At 40.3% G+C, this 17,104-nt stretch overlaps 2 protein-coding genes across 4 annotated transcripts in view; one reads left to right on the top strand and one right to left on the bottom strand.

Moving 5' to 3' along the window:
- Nucleotides 1-1,939, bottom strand: part of MCHR2 (melanin concentrating hormone receptor 2) — a 41,880-nt gene extending 39,941 nt beyond the window's left edge. For all 3 annotated transcript variants that reach the window (XR_014837331.1, XM_085012149.1, XM_085012152.1), the window contains exon 1: nt 1,684-1,939. The gene's annotated coding sequence lies outside the window, so the exon portion shown is untranslated. The remainder of the gene's footprint in view (nt 1-1,683) is intronic.
- Nucleotides 1-17,104, top strand: part of LOC100515111 (uncharacterized) — a 441,565-nt gene that overhangs the window by 323,319 nt on the left and 101,142 nt on the right. The window lies entirely within an intron of this gene.

Genomic DNA, 17,104 nt, shown 5'->3' on the forward strand with positions numbered 1-17,104 from the left:
GGTGAGTCAGAAGGTAAGTGACAGCCTTTGGTTCCTTCCAGGTGGGTTGCAGGAGCAGGTATCATGTTGACAGGCGGAGGCATGCCAGGGTCTTCAAGGCACAGAAGCATTTCCCATCCTTTGTCCTTGGTGGAGTAGGAGCTGTGACTCTTCTTCCCAGGGCACAGGGCCTCTGACCAGACACTGCCCCGACCATTGGGTCTAGTAGGCTTTCAAAGGTCTGGCAGGGGAAAGCCCCCATCCCACCTGGGACCAACTTAGTTAACTGGGGAGTTTGGGGTATCTGGAACCTGCACCTTATATAAATATCCCATCACTTGTATTAAAAGATACAGGCTCAACTCTCAAACTAGATACTGGACCTGTCACTCTGTAGCAATAATCCTCCCCCAAATTCATTTCTGGTGTCTGAGGAAAGCAAGTGGACACTGAAAATGAAATTGGTTTTCCCACAGCATCTTGGACCCATAGGACTATTCTTGGCTTCTCTTTAATGTGTCTGGTGCTCTTCCTTCCCTATTCAATCTCTGCTTAACAATCTACATTAATATTTCAGGAACCTTAGGTGGTCTGTGCACTGATGGTACTTTATTTCCCAGGCTAGAAAGACTCTTTCCTTGGAATTGGATTACTTTGTGCAGTTTAACAACCTGTGCTAGGCCAGGAGTCAAACAATATTGCCCTCGTAATTATCTTGTCACAGTCATGAGACAATAGATGAGGGCATGTCTGCTCTGCAAAAGGCCAATTCAATTGTGACATTAAACAAGTGGCATGATGCAAATGAAAAGCAAATAATGGACTACCAATCCCAGTCATATCCAGCCAGTCAGCACTCCTGTTCCACATCTCTACCCACCAAGTTATACTAACAAACAGGTTAAGTAGAAAATGCAATATTAAAAAGTTAGAAAACATTCACTGGACATACACCCCTTCCAAATTTGCACCGGGCTAAGTTCAGTAAAATTTCTGTGCATGCATCAAAAGGAAACAATTTCATGTTTATGCCTGTTTCTTTAGAAGTAGCTTCAGGGGCATTTTAATAAGAAGATTCCACTACAAATAAAGATATCAGACTTTGGGGCAAAACCTTATTAAGAAGTATAAGAGAGAACATTTCTCATTGCAAAGGAAAGAACGTTTAGAAAGAACGGCTCAAAGGCTCTAAGAAGCTGGGAGCTGATGTGCAAAAGCCCACACTCCCTTCTTCCCACTTTCTTCAGTTCCCTGACAGCTGCTGACTTCCTAAGGGCATCAGTGGAGTTCAGATGACCTTGCACGCGCCCTGTGACATATGAGTAATAGGAGGTTAACCAAGTGCTCAAAGGCGCGAACACGGGGCGTGGGCTGAGAGGGAGAGTGGTATCAACTTTAGTGAGGAACTGTATTTAGCTTTTCTAGTTCAGAAAAGGCTCCCCGATCCCCTGATTATGCAAACATAACCCAGTGATCGATGCCTTGTCTTCGCCACTCCATTTCAGCCCTTTTCCTCCCACAAAGACACGGGATGCAGGAGCTCCGAGCGCGCTCCCACTTTCTGAGCTGAGGCTGCTGTTTCTCTGAAAACCATTCTGCCCTTCTTTTCCCACTGTGTTTCCGTTTTCTTTGCTAAGTATGAAACCCGCTAGCCACCCGCCCCTCTCGGTTCCGCCGGCGCCTCCGCAGAAACCCAATCTGTACCTTCCAGGGCTGGAGAAAAGATGCTCACAGCGATCCCACACCTGTCGGTGAACCCGCCTCCTGGGAGGAGCGGCGGGTGCGGATGGTAGGGGACTGTCCCCCGAGCTCCCAGCACCCCAGGATCGTCCACGGTCGAACTCTGGCCCACGGGAAACGTCACCTGAGCGCTCACTGCCCTCCCGCAGCAGAGACAGTGGCCAGCGGCAGGCGTCCTGAGCGCCCTTCTCTGCGGGACTGGAGTCCTAGCAGACGAGCCCTGGTCACAGAAGCACACAGCAGCAGCTTGCAGCTGCGGGGAGGTGGGGAGGAGTGGGAGGGTCTGGATCAGGGACCACAGCCTGAGACAGGTCCAGAGCCCACCCCGTCTCCATTTCCAAAGGGAGTGTCAGGAAAAAAAAGCGGCTGTAGCCCCCATGGCCAACTCACCCTTGACACTTAGAGCAAGCTTAATCCCTTTGGCACATCTTTTTGAGCACCTGTTGTGTACCCTGTGCCTTCTAGGAGCTTGGGAGGCCGTAGTGAATAAAATATTAAGACATCTTTGCTCTCACCAAGCTTAAGCCCCTCTCTCTCATAATCATGTAAGTTCCTGTGAACATTTGTAGGTGTTTTCAGCTAAGGAGTGAAGGAATAGGAATCCAAGCTTCTTTTTATTTCATCAAATGGTGATTGATGGCCTCAGGATTCAAAGGAAAGGAAAGAGGGAGGGAAGAAGAAACCTATGATACCACTGAAGAACTAATTTCTTTTTAGCAACTTTGGCTTAGCCTGTTTAAGTCTCTCTCATATTCCAAAAAACAAACAAACAAACGATGAATTCAACTCAGAAAAACTGTTTGATAATGACATTGAACTTCATGTTTTCCCTTTGATCAAATCTGCTGGCTTCAGTTGCTCCTTAGCAAATAAGGTGGCATTGATGACGCTGGAGCTGAATCACTTCTTGCCCAACAGACCTGCAGGGGTTTGGAAAACAGGCAGCCCTGATTGTATTCCCATCTTACCATTTACTATTCTGCATATGACCTTGGGCAGGTTCTTTGAGGTCTCTAATCCTCAATTGCTCCTTCTGAAAAGAGGAGGATTGTATTATTTCCCTCCCATGGATGCTAGAAGGCTTCATTGGAATGACATTTGCAGAAAGCATTTAAACCAGACTTGGCTTGGAGTAGGTGCTCAGCAAGTGATATGATAATGGCAATTACAGCACCTTTTAGGAATCTTCTCTTCTATAATCTGAGTAGTCAGAGTGGTGTGGTGAATTGTCATGTATCTATATTAAATTAGGAAAACCAGAAAAACTTGAAAGACTGGAGAAACTGGCTCAAGAATACAACAGCTCAGAATGTTAAAAAACAAGTGTAGTGTCGTTGATTATCTGTTTTAGAACTGAAAGGTGCCTTAGAGTCAGTGTTATGTGCAGAAAGATATTGCCTTTAAATGAGTATGTGTTCTAAAATCTCTTGCTGAAAAACCAAGGGAATGAATATGGGAAAAAGAATTTAAAGAGAGTTTAAAGTGGGAGACCTAGCAGCAAGATCGTAGAGGGCTATGTGCATCGTAAGTGTGACAAGTGAGATTTTGTCATGGCACCTTTGAGGAAAGAGAAACCCAACCACCTGATGCATCCAGGCTGATTCTTACCTGTTATCAAAATTCATATGGCAATACCCTTGTTAAAAAAGCATTTTCTGTTTTTCTGATAATTTAAAAATGTAGTCTACTGTGAATTCATAAAACTTACATTTTCTCTAAGTTAATTCTTGAAGTCGATTTCTCTGTTCAACTTTTCTATCCCTGATGAGATTTTTGAGTCTTTTCCACATAAACTCAAGGTTGGCTTGTCTTGTAGTTCTTTCTTGGAGGCATCTATTTTAAAGAAGCAGGCATCTCTGCAATAAGTATGTTTGCCACTTCAATTCTTTGTTCCAGTGATTGATAATGATGATGACAGTGAGGGGTGAGTAAATCTTTTTGGTGTTGTTGCCATATTGTAAAAAGCAAAGAAATTATTTATTTAATAGCCCAATATGTTGCATTGTGTTTTACTAGGCATTGGCAGCTAAGGGTCCTCTGCAAGGGACCTCTATTCAGGGAAATATCACCATATGAAATTTAATTGCGTACTTGCTTATATTTGACAATTTCCATAGATATTGATGAAAGATGTGGACTTATCTTACATGATGGTTATATATATATATATATATATATATATATATATTTGGGAGGGCCATGCCTGCAGCATGCAAAACTTCTCAAGCCAGAGATTGAACCCTTGCCAAAACAGTGACCTAAGCCACAGCAGTGACAATTATGGATCCTTAACCAGCTGAACCTCCAGGGAACACCTTATATATGTATTTTATTTTATTTTATTTTATTTTATTTTATTTTATTTTATTTTATTCTTTCGCCACTCCATGGCATATGGAGTTCCTGGGCTAGGGATTAGATCCAAGCTGCAGTAGTGACTTATGCCCACAGCCATAGCAGTGCCATGTCCTTGGGTCCTTTAACCCACTATGCCAGGCCAGGGATCAATCTATGTCCTGGTGCTGCAGAGATGCCACCAATCCCCTGGAGCCACAGCAAGAACTCCCTTATATGTATTTTTAAAGTGTCATTACATATATTATTTATTTTGCAACAACTTGGGAAGGTACACAGAATGGGCATTATCCCATTTTACTAACAAAGAAAGTGAAGTAAAAGTTAAAGTAGGCAATAGTCAGTAAAGTAGAATCCCATCCATTTATTACCCTAAACTGCGAATCCTTCTGATGATGTCTCCTGCTTCAGAGAGCACAAGGGGAGCCAGAATTCAGAATTAAAACCTTGCCGCTGAAACGTCAGTGCCTTTTTTTTCCCTAAGCTGGAAATGTAGCTAGTGGTGTGTGCGGGAGCTGCTGCTGACCTGGTTTTGTCCCACTCTGGAACACATTTCTGACTATGCATATCCTATAAACTTTCATCTGCTCCAGGAATTTGGGGATGGGGTGCATTGACTCTGGTCTTATAAAAATAACAAAAAGAATGAATGAGATGATGGACCACAGATGCTGATGCGAATGAGGTTCAGTTTGCTCCACACATGTGTATGCATGGATTGCAAGGGCACACAGGGGTTCCTGGGAGCTAGTCCTCCATGTTGAGGGACTATTCAGGGACATCTCCATGCTTTCTTCCGACCTGGGCTGGGATGTCACTACTCTCCAAGATCCACCCTCTGTCAACTTGGTCTTTAGCTCTCCGCTTACTCAAGTCAGCCTCTGATAATTGAGTCATAATCACCTGCATCTATAGAAGGATATGCCTCCCCTCCAGAAGGCTTTACAGTCTGCTGGCTGGGGCTGTCTCGAAGTGCTACTGAACCTCCAAACTGAATGCACTGTGTTCCTACTCACTCTAGGGGTTGAGTTCCTAAAGAACTGTGACAACAGCAGGGTGCGGTTTAAAGTCCCATTAGCTGGAAGAATTTTTTCTGGTAGGGGTACATATAGTGGATGCCCACTTAGATTGTGAGGTTTAAAAACATCTCAGACTGGTGCATCTCAGTATATTGCTGTTTAATGTCATTTTATTCCCACTTTTATGAACATCGTTCAAACACCAGTGAGATATTGTAATGCTTTTGAAAATGTGTTATGTAGAACTCTGGTGCCTGAGATGATCAGTAAACAAAGGGTTTTGTGGTTGTGAGAGATTGGATTATTGGTTTCAGACCTTTTACGCCTCCTTGGATCCACTTCCTTGTCATGATGTCATCACATACAGAGCATGTTTTATTACCCCTTGACTTTGGATTTGGTCATATAACTTCCTTTGTCCAGTTGAATGTGGATTAGAGAAAGTTTGACAATCCTAAGACAAAGACTTAAGAGATAGAAAACATTTTCAGTGCTTCTTTTGTGCCTCTGCCATTGCCTGAGAAGAAGTGTATTGACTAATCTGCCAGGCTATGGATAGCAAGAGCTGTGTGGAGCACCTGACGCACAGACCTGCAACTTGAAGCAGAGCTGTTCTAGGCAAACTTCAGATTTGTGAGAACAAATAGTGGTTGTTTTGAGCCACTGAGTCTGGTATCATTTGTCATCCAGAATTATTGTGGCAATGGATAACTGGTATAATGGTCAAAAGTGTTTGAGACATGTACACTCTGTAACTCCCTCACTCTTTCTTTGAGAATCATAATCCACATTGATACATTAAAGGGTCTGAGAAGGACTGCATTAATTCATGTCTTCCCAAACTCATTTCATTTTTATATATTTATATTGTAATAATATCCTATAGAACATACAGTTTGGCATTTTTTAAGTTATTAAGGGCAGTTTGTGCAAGTCCTTCTATTAAGGGTAGTTTCTGTAAATCCTAGACTTGCTATTAAGAAACCTGAGATGAACTCTTAGAACGATTGACAATGATTTTCAAGCCTTACCAATCAATTAGACTCTCTAAAACTTATTAGTAAGTCCCCATTTACCTTCTCCTGGCTGTTGAATTTCATATCAAAGACTTATATTATATAGCTCTAGATTTCTAAATGATTAAGTTATTTTCCATTGCTGATGCCAGCCCTATTTCAGAATGATTTTATAATCAGTATAAGAACATTTATTTTAGAATAAATGACCAATGAATTAAATGGAACAATTTTAATTACTTTCATTGCTTTTTTCAAACATCACTTTTCAAATATTTACTATTAAAGTTACTATTAAAGCTACTCAGAAGCCCTGTTGGTGCCAAAAAACAGGAATGAATTACCTGAAATACTCCTCATTTTCTCCTCAGTTTTAAGAAATATTGAACACATACAGTAGAGTTCTTTTTCAATTTTAGCCACAATGCCTAACTCCAAAAAGCACACAGGGGTTTCAGGAAACATGTAGAATAAAAACTTCCTTTTTTATTTTGGGTGCTCTGGGTCATCGTGGATATATTTTTATATTCATTAAGGGACCTTGGCATTTGCATTCATTTCAAACACTCACAGGTGCTTATGTTAAAAACTCACCATTGGCAATGAGGTCTGTGCAAGAATTTATACTTTATTTTTTCCTGTCTTTTGGAAGAATGGCCATAGATTATCATGTACACTGTTTTAGCAACTATAAATCATTATGAACAAGAGTGTCTTTAAGTGAAAAATCAGTTGGCCTATTGTGGCTTTTTCTTCTCTTAGGTGAATTTCTTTCTCTGTACTATATTTGCCCATAACTGATTGGTCTATGGTAAGGGGTTATCTGTTAAAGTGTTAGTAAGTAAAGCTTCATTATTTTTGTAAGTTGCATCTAAGTGGTATTTTAAAGATCATGCTTAAAGACATTCATTTCCAATGACAAAGTGCTCAGAGAAGTAGTCTACAAAGGAAGGAATACAAGTAGTGAACTTGACAATATTGACAATATTCTGCTCAATAATCTCTCAGTTATATTTTGTGAACTGTTGGCAAGCTTTGGCAAATGCTTTTAAGTATAGCCTATGGTGAAATTGGGATTTTTACACCTTGAAGGAGTTATAATTTGCTGCTTAAGGGGATTATAAACAGTGACTTAATTTCCTTTTCTTGAGATTTTGTGGTAAAATGAAGCGGTACCAATATAAAGTTTTTGAAATATTTAGACGGGACAAGTGCAAAAGTTAGTTTCAACTATTTAGGAATTTCAGATTTTATTAAAGAAGAAAACTGTTTTAATTTGAAATTCTATCCATAACATAAAATCATTCCCTAGAGTAATTCATCCAGAGGCTAATGGGTTGTGTATTTTCAATTTACTTTGAAGACTGACTGTAAGAACTAATTCACTCATTCATTTGATTCAACAACCAGTCTGCCAGCTAGACATCAACTAACCTGCCATTCAATTATTTAGCCAACCAGCCATCCACCAATCAGCCAGATAATCAACCAACCAACTAATTAGCCAATCAGCCAACCAGTCAACCAATGAATTGGAAATAAACCAGCCAAGCAGCCAATCATCCAGATAACCAGCAAGCCAACCCATCTGCAACATTCCAGCAATTATTACAGGCATTGGGGGTGCAAAGATACACAGGATGTCATTCCTGCCAGTGAAGAGAGATGTTTGCAATATTGTAGGGAAAATAAATAAATACAGTAAAGAATAAAATGGATATATATATATATATATATATATATATATATATATATATATAAAATGCATTTCCAGATAGAAGTAAAGCATGTTAAGTCCATATTCTTGAGGGAGGTCTACCTTAATGGGTTTGCTCATTTTAGGGACCAAGATTTTGACTCGTTCATGAGGTGGAGAAAACTCAGCCTAGTTTTTCTTTGAAAAAACATGAATGGTGCTTTATTTTGAGTTTTAGATAAGATAATCACAAAGACTTACTGTGGACCACTGACTTTAGTCTTTGGAATGAGAACTACATGCTGTGTACTGACAAGTTACCCTGAACATAATTGTATACAATAAACTCCATATAATATAGAAAAGAAGGTAGAGGTTAAAATCCAATTCCATCCTCAAGAATTTGTGAAAAAGTTTGACGAAGCAAATTTAAGTGAACTGACTGGTTTAATCCAGTTGATGTTTCTCCTGTTGCATCAAGTTCAACAACCCTCTATGTCTCTATGATGCTTCTTGGGCTGAGACAGAAATGCCAGCACCTCATTTTTTGTTTCAGTTAAATCACTTTCACAAGTTCTGCTCGAGTTCAGGGTTTGTAGGGATGATTACCTTCCAAAATGCTCTGAGAAGGGCTTGATGCTTACTGCTCAGCTTATCATGTATCTTAGTTTGCCTGGGACAGTTTCCTTAATCCCTTTGTCCCAGTGTGATTATTAATGCCAGTGTTGTGAGCCTCTGGGGCAGCCACCTATGTGTCCTACTTATCTTAGGGGGTGGGATGGGAGCGTTATAGTCTACTCCCTTTGCCTTTAAATTTAGTTCTAAACTGGAAACCAAGCAGACATGTGGGTACCTGATATTTCCCGCATGGCACCATTACTATCTTCCTTGGGGATAGGTAGCTCAGAATTCTAAGTTTTTTTTTCCATTTATCACTTCATTTCCCCATCAAATAAGCTTCAAGAACACACACACACACACACACACACACACACACACACACACACACACACACATTATCTGAGAACATAGAAGAAAACATGACTGACTGTGTGGGAGGGCTCTGGGCTCTGATAAGACTTGGCAGTTGTGGTCTAAGCTGGGTTTTGGAGTGTGAGCAAAGAGTAGAAACAAAACCATGTCATCTCTTAGCACAAATGTATGCAAGGCAGCCATTTGGTTGTATCTCCTTAACACAAGTTGAAACATATATTACTGCTTATGAATAATAAATGTGCAAACAAACTGGTCAAATAAAAATATACTAGCAGACATGCACTCAGTGGTAAAGCTAGCAGTCTGAGTACCCAAAAAAAGCCTCTGAAAAGGGGTCCACCCCGGTAAGTCCATTGTCAGCAGGAACACCCTCACTCCATCCAGGCTTTGGGTAGATAATTGGAGCGATCATTTTGCATGTACTCCACTGAGTAATACCTCTCTAATCTTAGATTTGTCATGATTCTGTTCTTAGAAAAGTCCAATTCTCAATTCCATTGCAGTAAGCTATTCTATACTCATTTTAAGAGAAACTATAAAATGTTTAAGCCTCACATTTTAATATTTACGGCATTTGTATTTTCAAATTATTGTTTTAGTAATTTATAAATGCCTTTCATTTCTCTGATACGGATATTCAGAAAGCAATTTAATTTATTCCAGTTTTAGTAAAAAGTCACTCTAAAGCCAAGGAAGAGACTGAAGAGAACTCACTTGTTTACTATTCGTTTCTCAATCTTGGTGAATTTCATCTCTTCTTATTTCAAAGGTACACTGTATCCTTGTATACTGAGCAAAAATTTGATGAAAAAAACACGGTAAAAAAGTCATTAGGTACTTGACAAAGTCTAGATTACAAAACATGTTTATGGCAGAACTGATTTTAAGATTTAGAGGAGTATCTAAAACCAGTCTTTATAATAAATATAATCTTAAAAAAAATTACAGGAGCTGCATGACAAGGAGGGCAGACCTGAGTATGATTCTAGGTATGAATTGGAATCAAATCTAAGGATGCCTTTTCTAAGTTGTCTTTGTGGAAAGTCATTTAATGTTTCTGAGTCTCAACTTCATCGTAGGTAAAATGGGGACAATAAAACTTGTTCTACCTGCTTTCCAAGGTAAACAAATATGATTAAATATAGGAAGGTGCTTTATCAAGTGAAAATACTTCACTTCCTTCAGTCTATCTGGAGGTATTATGCTCATGGAAGAAATGAAATATATCCACCTGCAAGGCTGAGATTCTTGGTCTCTCTTTATTTCCTTTAGTCCCTCTTTGCAGACTAAAGTCAAAGAAATTCAGGTCAACAAGAATTTATCAAGTATATCAGGATATAGGAGTTCCCACTATGGCGCAGCAGGAACGAATCCGACTAGGAACCATGTGGTTGTGGGTTTGATCCCTGGCCTCGTTCAGTGAGTCAAGTATCTGGCTTTGCCGTGAGCTGTGGTGTAGGTTGCAGAAGCAGTTCAGATCTGGCATTGCTGTCACTCCAATTCCACTCCTAGCCTGGGAACCTCCATGTGCAGCGAGTGAGGCCCTAAAGAAAGACCAAAAAAAAAAAAAAAAAATCAGGAGTATCAGAATATAGCACTGGGGGTGAGGTGGCCAGTTAATGGACACATCAGAGATGCCAGTCTGCAAATTCCAGACCACTGGTTCCTGCTCTAGCCAGTGCCTTAGCTTTTTGTTGTCTTTTATAAGACATAGCTCCTGCCCTAAGGGTCACAATTTTGTGAGGGGGACAGGCACACACCTAGATTAGTTTCAATATAATGCAGTAAATAGTATAATAAAAAGAGAATCACAGAGGAATATGAAGGTGCTTGGCTAAGTGTGACTCTCATCAGGTAAGTTTACAGAGATATTTCAGGTGCCAGGGGTATTGTGTGTGTCAGAAAGCCACTGTAAAGATCATTATGGCAGAATTTGCAAGAGTTACAGATGGTTCAGAGGTTACAGCTCCTTGCTTGTAGTGTAAAAATAACAAGCACAGGTTTCGTTGTAGGACAGACCTGTGCCTCAAACTGCATTATGTCAATTACTTGTTATGCTTCTGAGCTTCAGCTCCTTTGTCTGTGACATGGGGGAAATAATATTTTCCTGGAATGTCCACCAGAATGTAAGCTCTATGAGGGCAGAGGTTTTGGCCTCTTTTGTTCATTACTGTATCTCCATCACTCAGATCATGGGAAGCACTTATCTGGCCCATAGTAAGGGCTTGATAAGTAACTGTTGAATTTGTTGAAGAAATGAAGGTGCTATTCAGCTTCCAATTTTTACTTTTCACCAAGTTTTATTAAAAAGCTACAATAAGGTCAAGGAGAGGTTGGAGAGGACCCAGTGGTTTACTATACACTTCTCAATTCTGATTTCACTTGTCTTCTCAAATGGGTATTTCAAAGGCACACAGTATCCTTATGTATGGAGTAAAAATAGCCCCATTATACAGGAAAAAGGTGGAAGTATCTAAGCAGATTATGCTCATGATGCTTTACTTGTGTCAGTCCATGCCATCTGCTGTGTTGCAATGACAACCCATACTGAGAAGTTTGCAAGGATTTGAGCACTCAGGTCTGTCTGTAAAGATGGTATCATCAACAATTCTTACTTTTTCAGTTTTTCAATGTTTTGGAGTTTCTTTTCTTTTCATAAGTGTGCAATTATTCTGAAAACAATCTTTTCCTAAATTGTTAAAAAGAAAATTGTGCATGTTCTAGAGTACATCACCTTTCAGGCTACACCTTTTATGTAATTTCTCACTAAATGGATTGACATATTGTACACTTTATTGGGAAGCTGTCACACAAATGTTTTTTTGTTTTTTTTGGTCTTTTTGCTATTTCTTGGGCCACTCATTAACCCACTGAGCAAGGGCAGGGATCGAACCCGCAACCTCATGGTTTCTAGTCGGATTCGTTAACCACTGCGCCACGACGGGAACTCCCACACAAATGTTACTAGAGAGTTGGTGGACCTCTCTGGTTTGAAAATTGGGTCTTGGGAAGGCAAATTATTCAGTGGATTCCAGCACTAAATGCAGTTCTCACCGCTGGTCACTTGGTGGCAGTGGCAACTAAGTGCCAATGGAAGAAGCGAGGGTACACTCAAATGTGTGATTCCTAACTTTTCTTTATCTGTTCAAATTTTAGAATCTACAAGAGGTGTTCAGTCAGTTCCATGGGTTAGGATAAGCTTTGCAAATTGAAAAAGAGGCTATAGGAAAATTTTAAGTACATTTCTTATTCTACTTTATGCTATTAGAATAAATCCATAGTTAGATGACACCTGGAAATGTGAACAGTGTAAATTTCCACAGTGTCTTTTAATAATTTTACCTTCGCTCCACAGTAGTCACACACTCTCTGGGCCATGTCCAGAACTAGTTATCACTCTGGACTTCTCCACCTCTGAAATCTGATCACAAATGTCTATTGTCCCCTTTGCACTGTTACTTCAAAGGCTGTGTTCTCTCCAAGGCCACAGTGTCTCCAATTCTCCCTTACTCCTTGAGTCAGTCCAGGCCACGGGGTCCACCCTGCAGCCCCTTTCTCCATTACCTCTGTGTCCTTCTTTGATATCCTTGTAAAATTACCAACCCCTCTCTCATTTTTAGCATCCTTAGCAAGGGGCGGCCATAGGACTTAGTTCTCACCAGTGAATGTGAGTGGCATATGGAGGTTCTCAGGCTAGGGGTCAAATTGGAGCTGAAGCTGCTGGGCACAGCCACAGCCACAGCAATGTGGGATCTGAGCCGCGTCTGCGACCTACACCACAGCTCAAGGCAATGCCTGATCCTTAACCCACTGAGCAAGGCCAGGGATCAAACCCGAGTCCTCAGGGATACTAGTCAGATTGGTTTCCACTGAGCCACAATAGGAACTCCCCCCCTTTCTTTTTAAGAAGAAAATTCCTTGCTCTAGACTTCCTCTTCTCTCTTGCTACTGAGTTAGAACACACTGAGACAGGTAACTGACTTAGATTGCACAGATGAGGCAGAATGGCAGGAACTTAGCTCCTTAATAAATTCATGGGCCTGAGCCTCCTGGCCAACCTGGTCTTTTTGTCTTGTGACTAGTATGTGAGAGGGAAGTAAACTTCTCTTGTATGTAAGCTTCTGTTTTATTGGGGTCTTTTCAACATCGCCATTTAACCTTTACCCTAACCAATCCAGGAGATGCTTGGAGGAACCCTGTGCCTGGATCAATGAAGCTCTCTTCCTCCCCCATGGTTACAGGCTGAGAGCTTCCTGAGATGAGCAGCCTACCTGGTCATCTCCACTATGTACAAACATGGGCTCTCCCCATCAGCTGGACCCTCACACTGCCCGGTGGTATTTTTTCACTTTTTTTTTCTTTTCCTTTTACAGCTGCACCTGTGGCATATGGAAGTTCCCAGCCTAGAGGTCTAATTGGAGCTGCAGCTGAGGTCTTCACCATAGCCAGGGCCACACCGGATCCAAGCTGCATCTGCGACATATGCCACGGCTTGCGGCAACACCAGATCCTCAACCCAGAGAGCAAGGCCAGGGATCAAACCCTCATCCTCATGGACTCTATATTGGTTTCTTTACCCACTGAGCCACAATGGGAACTCTTTTTTCACTTCTTAGTTGACTCTCATATTCTCCCTGGTAGCTTTTTAAGCTCTTTCCTAAAACCACCTCCTACTTCACAGAGAAAATAGAAAAGATCAGGAAGTAACTTCTTCAGCTTCTGCCCCAATCAGTACACTTCCTTACAGCTGTCCAACATCTTCCCTCCTGACATGATGGCATTGATTCTCTTCTCCTCTCTGAGCCTCATACTTGCTCATACCCCAGACCTCATGCCCTTCTACTTTCATGGGGACTTGAATCCCTTAGTTTGCCTGCACCATCAAATACTCTCTATTTACTCTTTCGAATTGAAATTTAAGTATGCTCTTTCCTGCTTCCTATTTTAAAACAACTCAAAAGTTTGCTTTGATCACATCAAGGTAATACCTATCTTCTTCCTCTCATAGTCATGTTCCTTAAAAGTCTTGTCTACACCGAATATCCATATTTTCTATATTTATAAATGTATTGATTTTTTGGAGAAAGTTATTTAGGAACCAAGATCTGGAAGCTGGGTGTAAGCTTTCATTCAAATAATTGCAACTCAGCAAATGCTTCCAAAGCTGAATTTTGGGCACTGCATTCGCAAATAAGTTTGATGATACGTTTACAGCTGATTTTACACAGGTCACACGCACACACACACTTCTTCTTTTTTTTTTTTTTTTTTTTTTTTTGAGAATAAACAAATGGGGGGAAAGGGACAAAATTTTCCTTACAGAGGAATTCCAAACAATGTATGTAAATACCAGGCTCGCTCCCTTGGATCTGGAGCTTAACTCCCTCCACCCTTACTCTCTTCCAAAGAATAAAGTATGGAGAAAAAACAAAAGTGACCTTAGAGTAGAGAAATCTGGCAAGCAGGACCTTAAGCAAGTGATCACTATTAAGTCACTAGTGGCAAGTCATGTTGATGCCACATGTCCTTTGACACTATGGGAGGAGAAAGGCACATCATACCTGTGACATTCTTCTCTAAAACCCATAACCCCAATGTGATCATCAAAAATATATTAGGCAAAAAAAAAGTTGAGGGATATTGTATAAAGTATCCTGACTCCTCAAGACTGTTAAGATCATCAAAAACAAACACAGACTGAAAAACTAATAGGAAAGAGGCAGCCAGGAGACCTGCAAATGTAATGTGGTAATCTAGATAAGGTCCAGGAGCAAAAAAAGAATCCTGAGTAAAGGATGGAGTTGAGTTTATAGTAATTGTTATGATTAAATGTTTATTGCCCCCGCCCAATCCCTGGGCCAAATTCATGTGGTGAAACCATAATCCCAATGTGATGGTATTTGGAGGTGGAGGCTTTGGGAGGTGATTAGGTCAGGCGTGGAGCTCTCATGAATGGGATTAGTCCCCTTATTACAAGAGCCCAGAGGGAGTTCCCGTTGTGGTGCAGGGGAAATAAATCTGACTAGTATCCATGAGGATGCAGGTTCAATACCCAGTCTCGCTCAGTGGGTCGGAGATCTGCTGTTGTTGTGAACTGTGGCTTAGATCACAGATGTGGCTCGGATCTGGTCTTGCTCTGCCCATGGTGTAGGCTGGCAGCTGCAGGTCTGATTCGACCCTTAGCCTGGGAACCTCCATATGCCACAAGACAGGTGCTAAAAAAAAAAAAAAAAAAAAAAAAAAAAAAAAAAAAAAGGAAGAGGACAGAGAGCTAGTTGGCTCTCTTTCTGTCACATGAGGATGTAAGAAGTCAGTGCTCTAACACCCAGAAGAGGGTTCTCACCAGAACCCAACCATGCTGGCACTCTGGTCTCAGACTTCAGCTTTCAGAATTATGGATGTAAATGTTTGATGTTTAAGTTCTCCAGTCTATGGCTATTTGTTCTAGTAACCAAATGTAATGCACCAATGATTTTTTAGTTGTGACTAATACACCACAATTATGTAAGATGTTAACAGTAGGGGAAACAGGGTGAAGAGTATACAGGAACTCTCTGGACTGCCTTTACAATTTCCTAGAAGTCTAAAATTTTTCTAAAAGAGCAAGTTAATTAAAAAAATAGAAGACATTGAAATTCATTCCTACAAAACCACAGAGGAATTGAAGAAACTAGGGAACTCAAATAGTATGTACAGATATACATTTTGAAATTTATGGTTGAGTTTTGAATACATTTTTTTTTCTTGTCTTTTGTCTTTTTAGGGCTGCACCTGCAGCCTGTGGAGATTCCCAGGCTAGGAGTCATATCGAAGCTGCAGCTGTTGGCCTACACCACAGTCATAGATAGCAATGAAGGATCTGAGCTGTGTCTGCGACCGACAGACCTATACCACAGCTCATGGCAATGTTGGATCCTTAACCCACTGAGCAAGGCCAGGGATCCAACCTGTGTCCTCATGGATGCTAGTCAGATTTGTTTCCTCTTGAGGAACTCCAAGTTTTGAATATCTTGACCTGTGGAAAGAATATTTTGATGGAGTGCCTATTTTTTTTGGATAAATTTATAATGTCAACTGGAATTGAAGATATTGAGAAAGCTTAGTTTCCTAGTATTTATATATTTGGAAAAATATTCAAGAGAATAATGAATAGAGGCTACTTTTTCACAAGTTTTTTTTTCTTACAAAAATTATTTACCAAAGAGATGCATTCTGAATGGTGGCAAAAAAGCAGGGCCTGTGACAATATCTGGGTTGAAATATTTGCACATTTCAAGTAGAAAGCATTGGAATTAAGAATATTGCCTATAATTGGCTCTGCATTTACAAGGTACTTCAGCCTTGGTGGAGAAAGCATCTTATTAGCTAAAAGTACAGAAAAGTGTCAATTTGAGGCATCAGCAATTTCAAATGTATTAATGACTGAAGTAAAATTTTGAAGATTACAGTTGATAAATTAAAACCATATTCAAGAAAATACTAGCAACATATTAAGATAGATGCAACTAAGCAACTGATAGAAACTCTTGCCTATGTACTCCAAATCACTGTGTTTATTTCATTTTTAGAGCACTCCTGTAGTCAATATAACAAGGTATTTTTAGAAAATCCTTTAAAGTGCATAGTTGTAATGTCATTTTTAATTTTTAGAAGTAATTTTATTTTAAAAACAGTTTTTATTAGAACAACTAATATAATAAAATAGAACCACTGGGAGTTCCCATTGTGGCTCAATGATTATGAACCCGACTAGTATCCATGAGGATGTGCTTTTGATCCCTGGCCTCGCTCAGTGGGTTAAGGATCCAGCATTGCGGTGGTGCAGGTCAGGTCGCAGATGCAGCTTTGGATCCCGTGTTGCTGTGGCCGGCAGCAAAAGAACCACTAATATAGAAAAAACAATTTGTTACTCAATAAATATTTTTAAATGATAACATTTTTAGTTGTTGCTAGCACATTCCCTTTCACTCTCAAACATGCTTGTGTGGATAAATTCCACGGTGCTTCAACATACAGATCTCCCCGAGCAGCCTGCAGACAGATAACAGTTCCTGATTCCATGTTGTGTCTCCAGCAGCAATATGGGGATATTTATTACATGATTCTTGGAGGGATAAATGAATGAATGTATATATTTGGCCTGGGGAATATTCAGTGGTGCTACCAGTAATGAAACGTAAGCTGTAGTAAAGCTTGACATTAACGTCTTTCCTGTTCACAGCATATGGACATTTATCACCTGGGTAAGCCCTGTCCAGGTGTCTCCGTTTTGGATTCTTATCTCCTCAAATTTTTATTTTGAG

Source organism: Sus scrofa, chromosome 1 (genome assembly GCF_054392235.1).
Source record: "Sus scrofa isolate SSC_HxYL_T2T_F1_AM1 chromosome 1, Sscrofa_HxYL_maternal_Yorkshire_Landrace_v2.0, whole genome shotgun sequence".
Lineage (NCBI taxonomy): Eukaryota > Metazoa > Chordata > Mammalia > Artiodactyla > Suidae > Sus > Sus scrofa.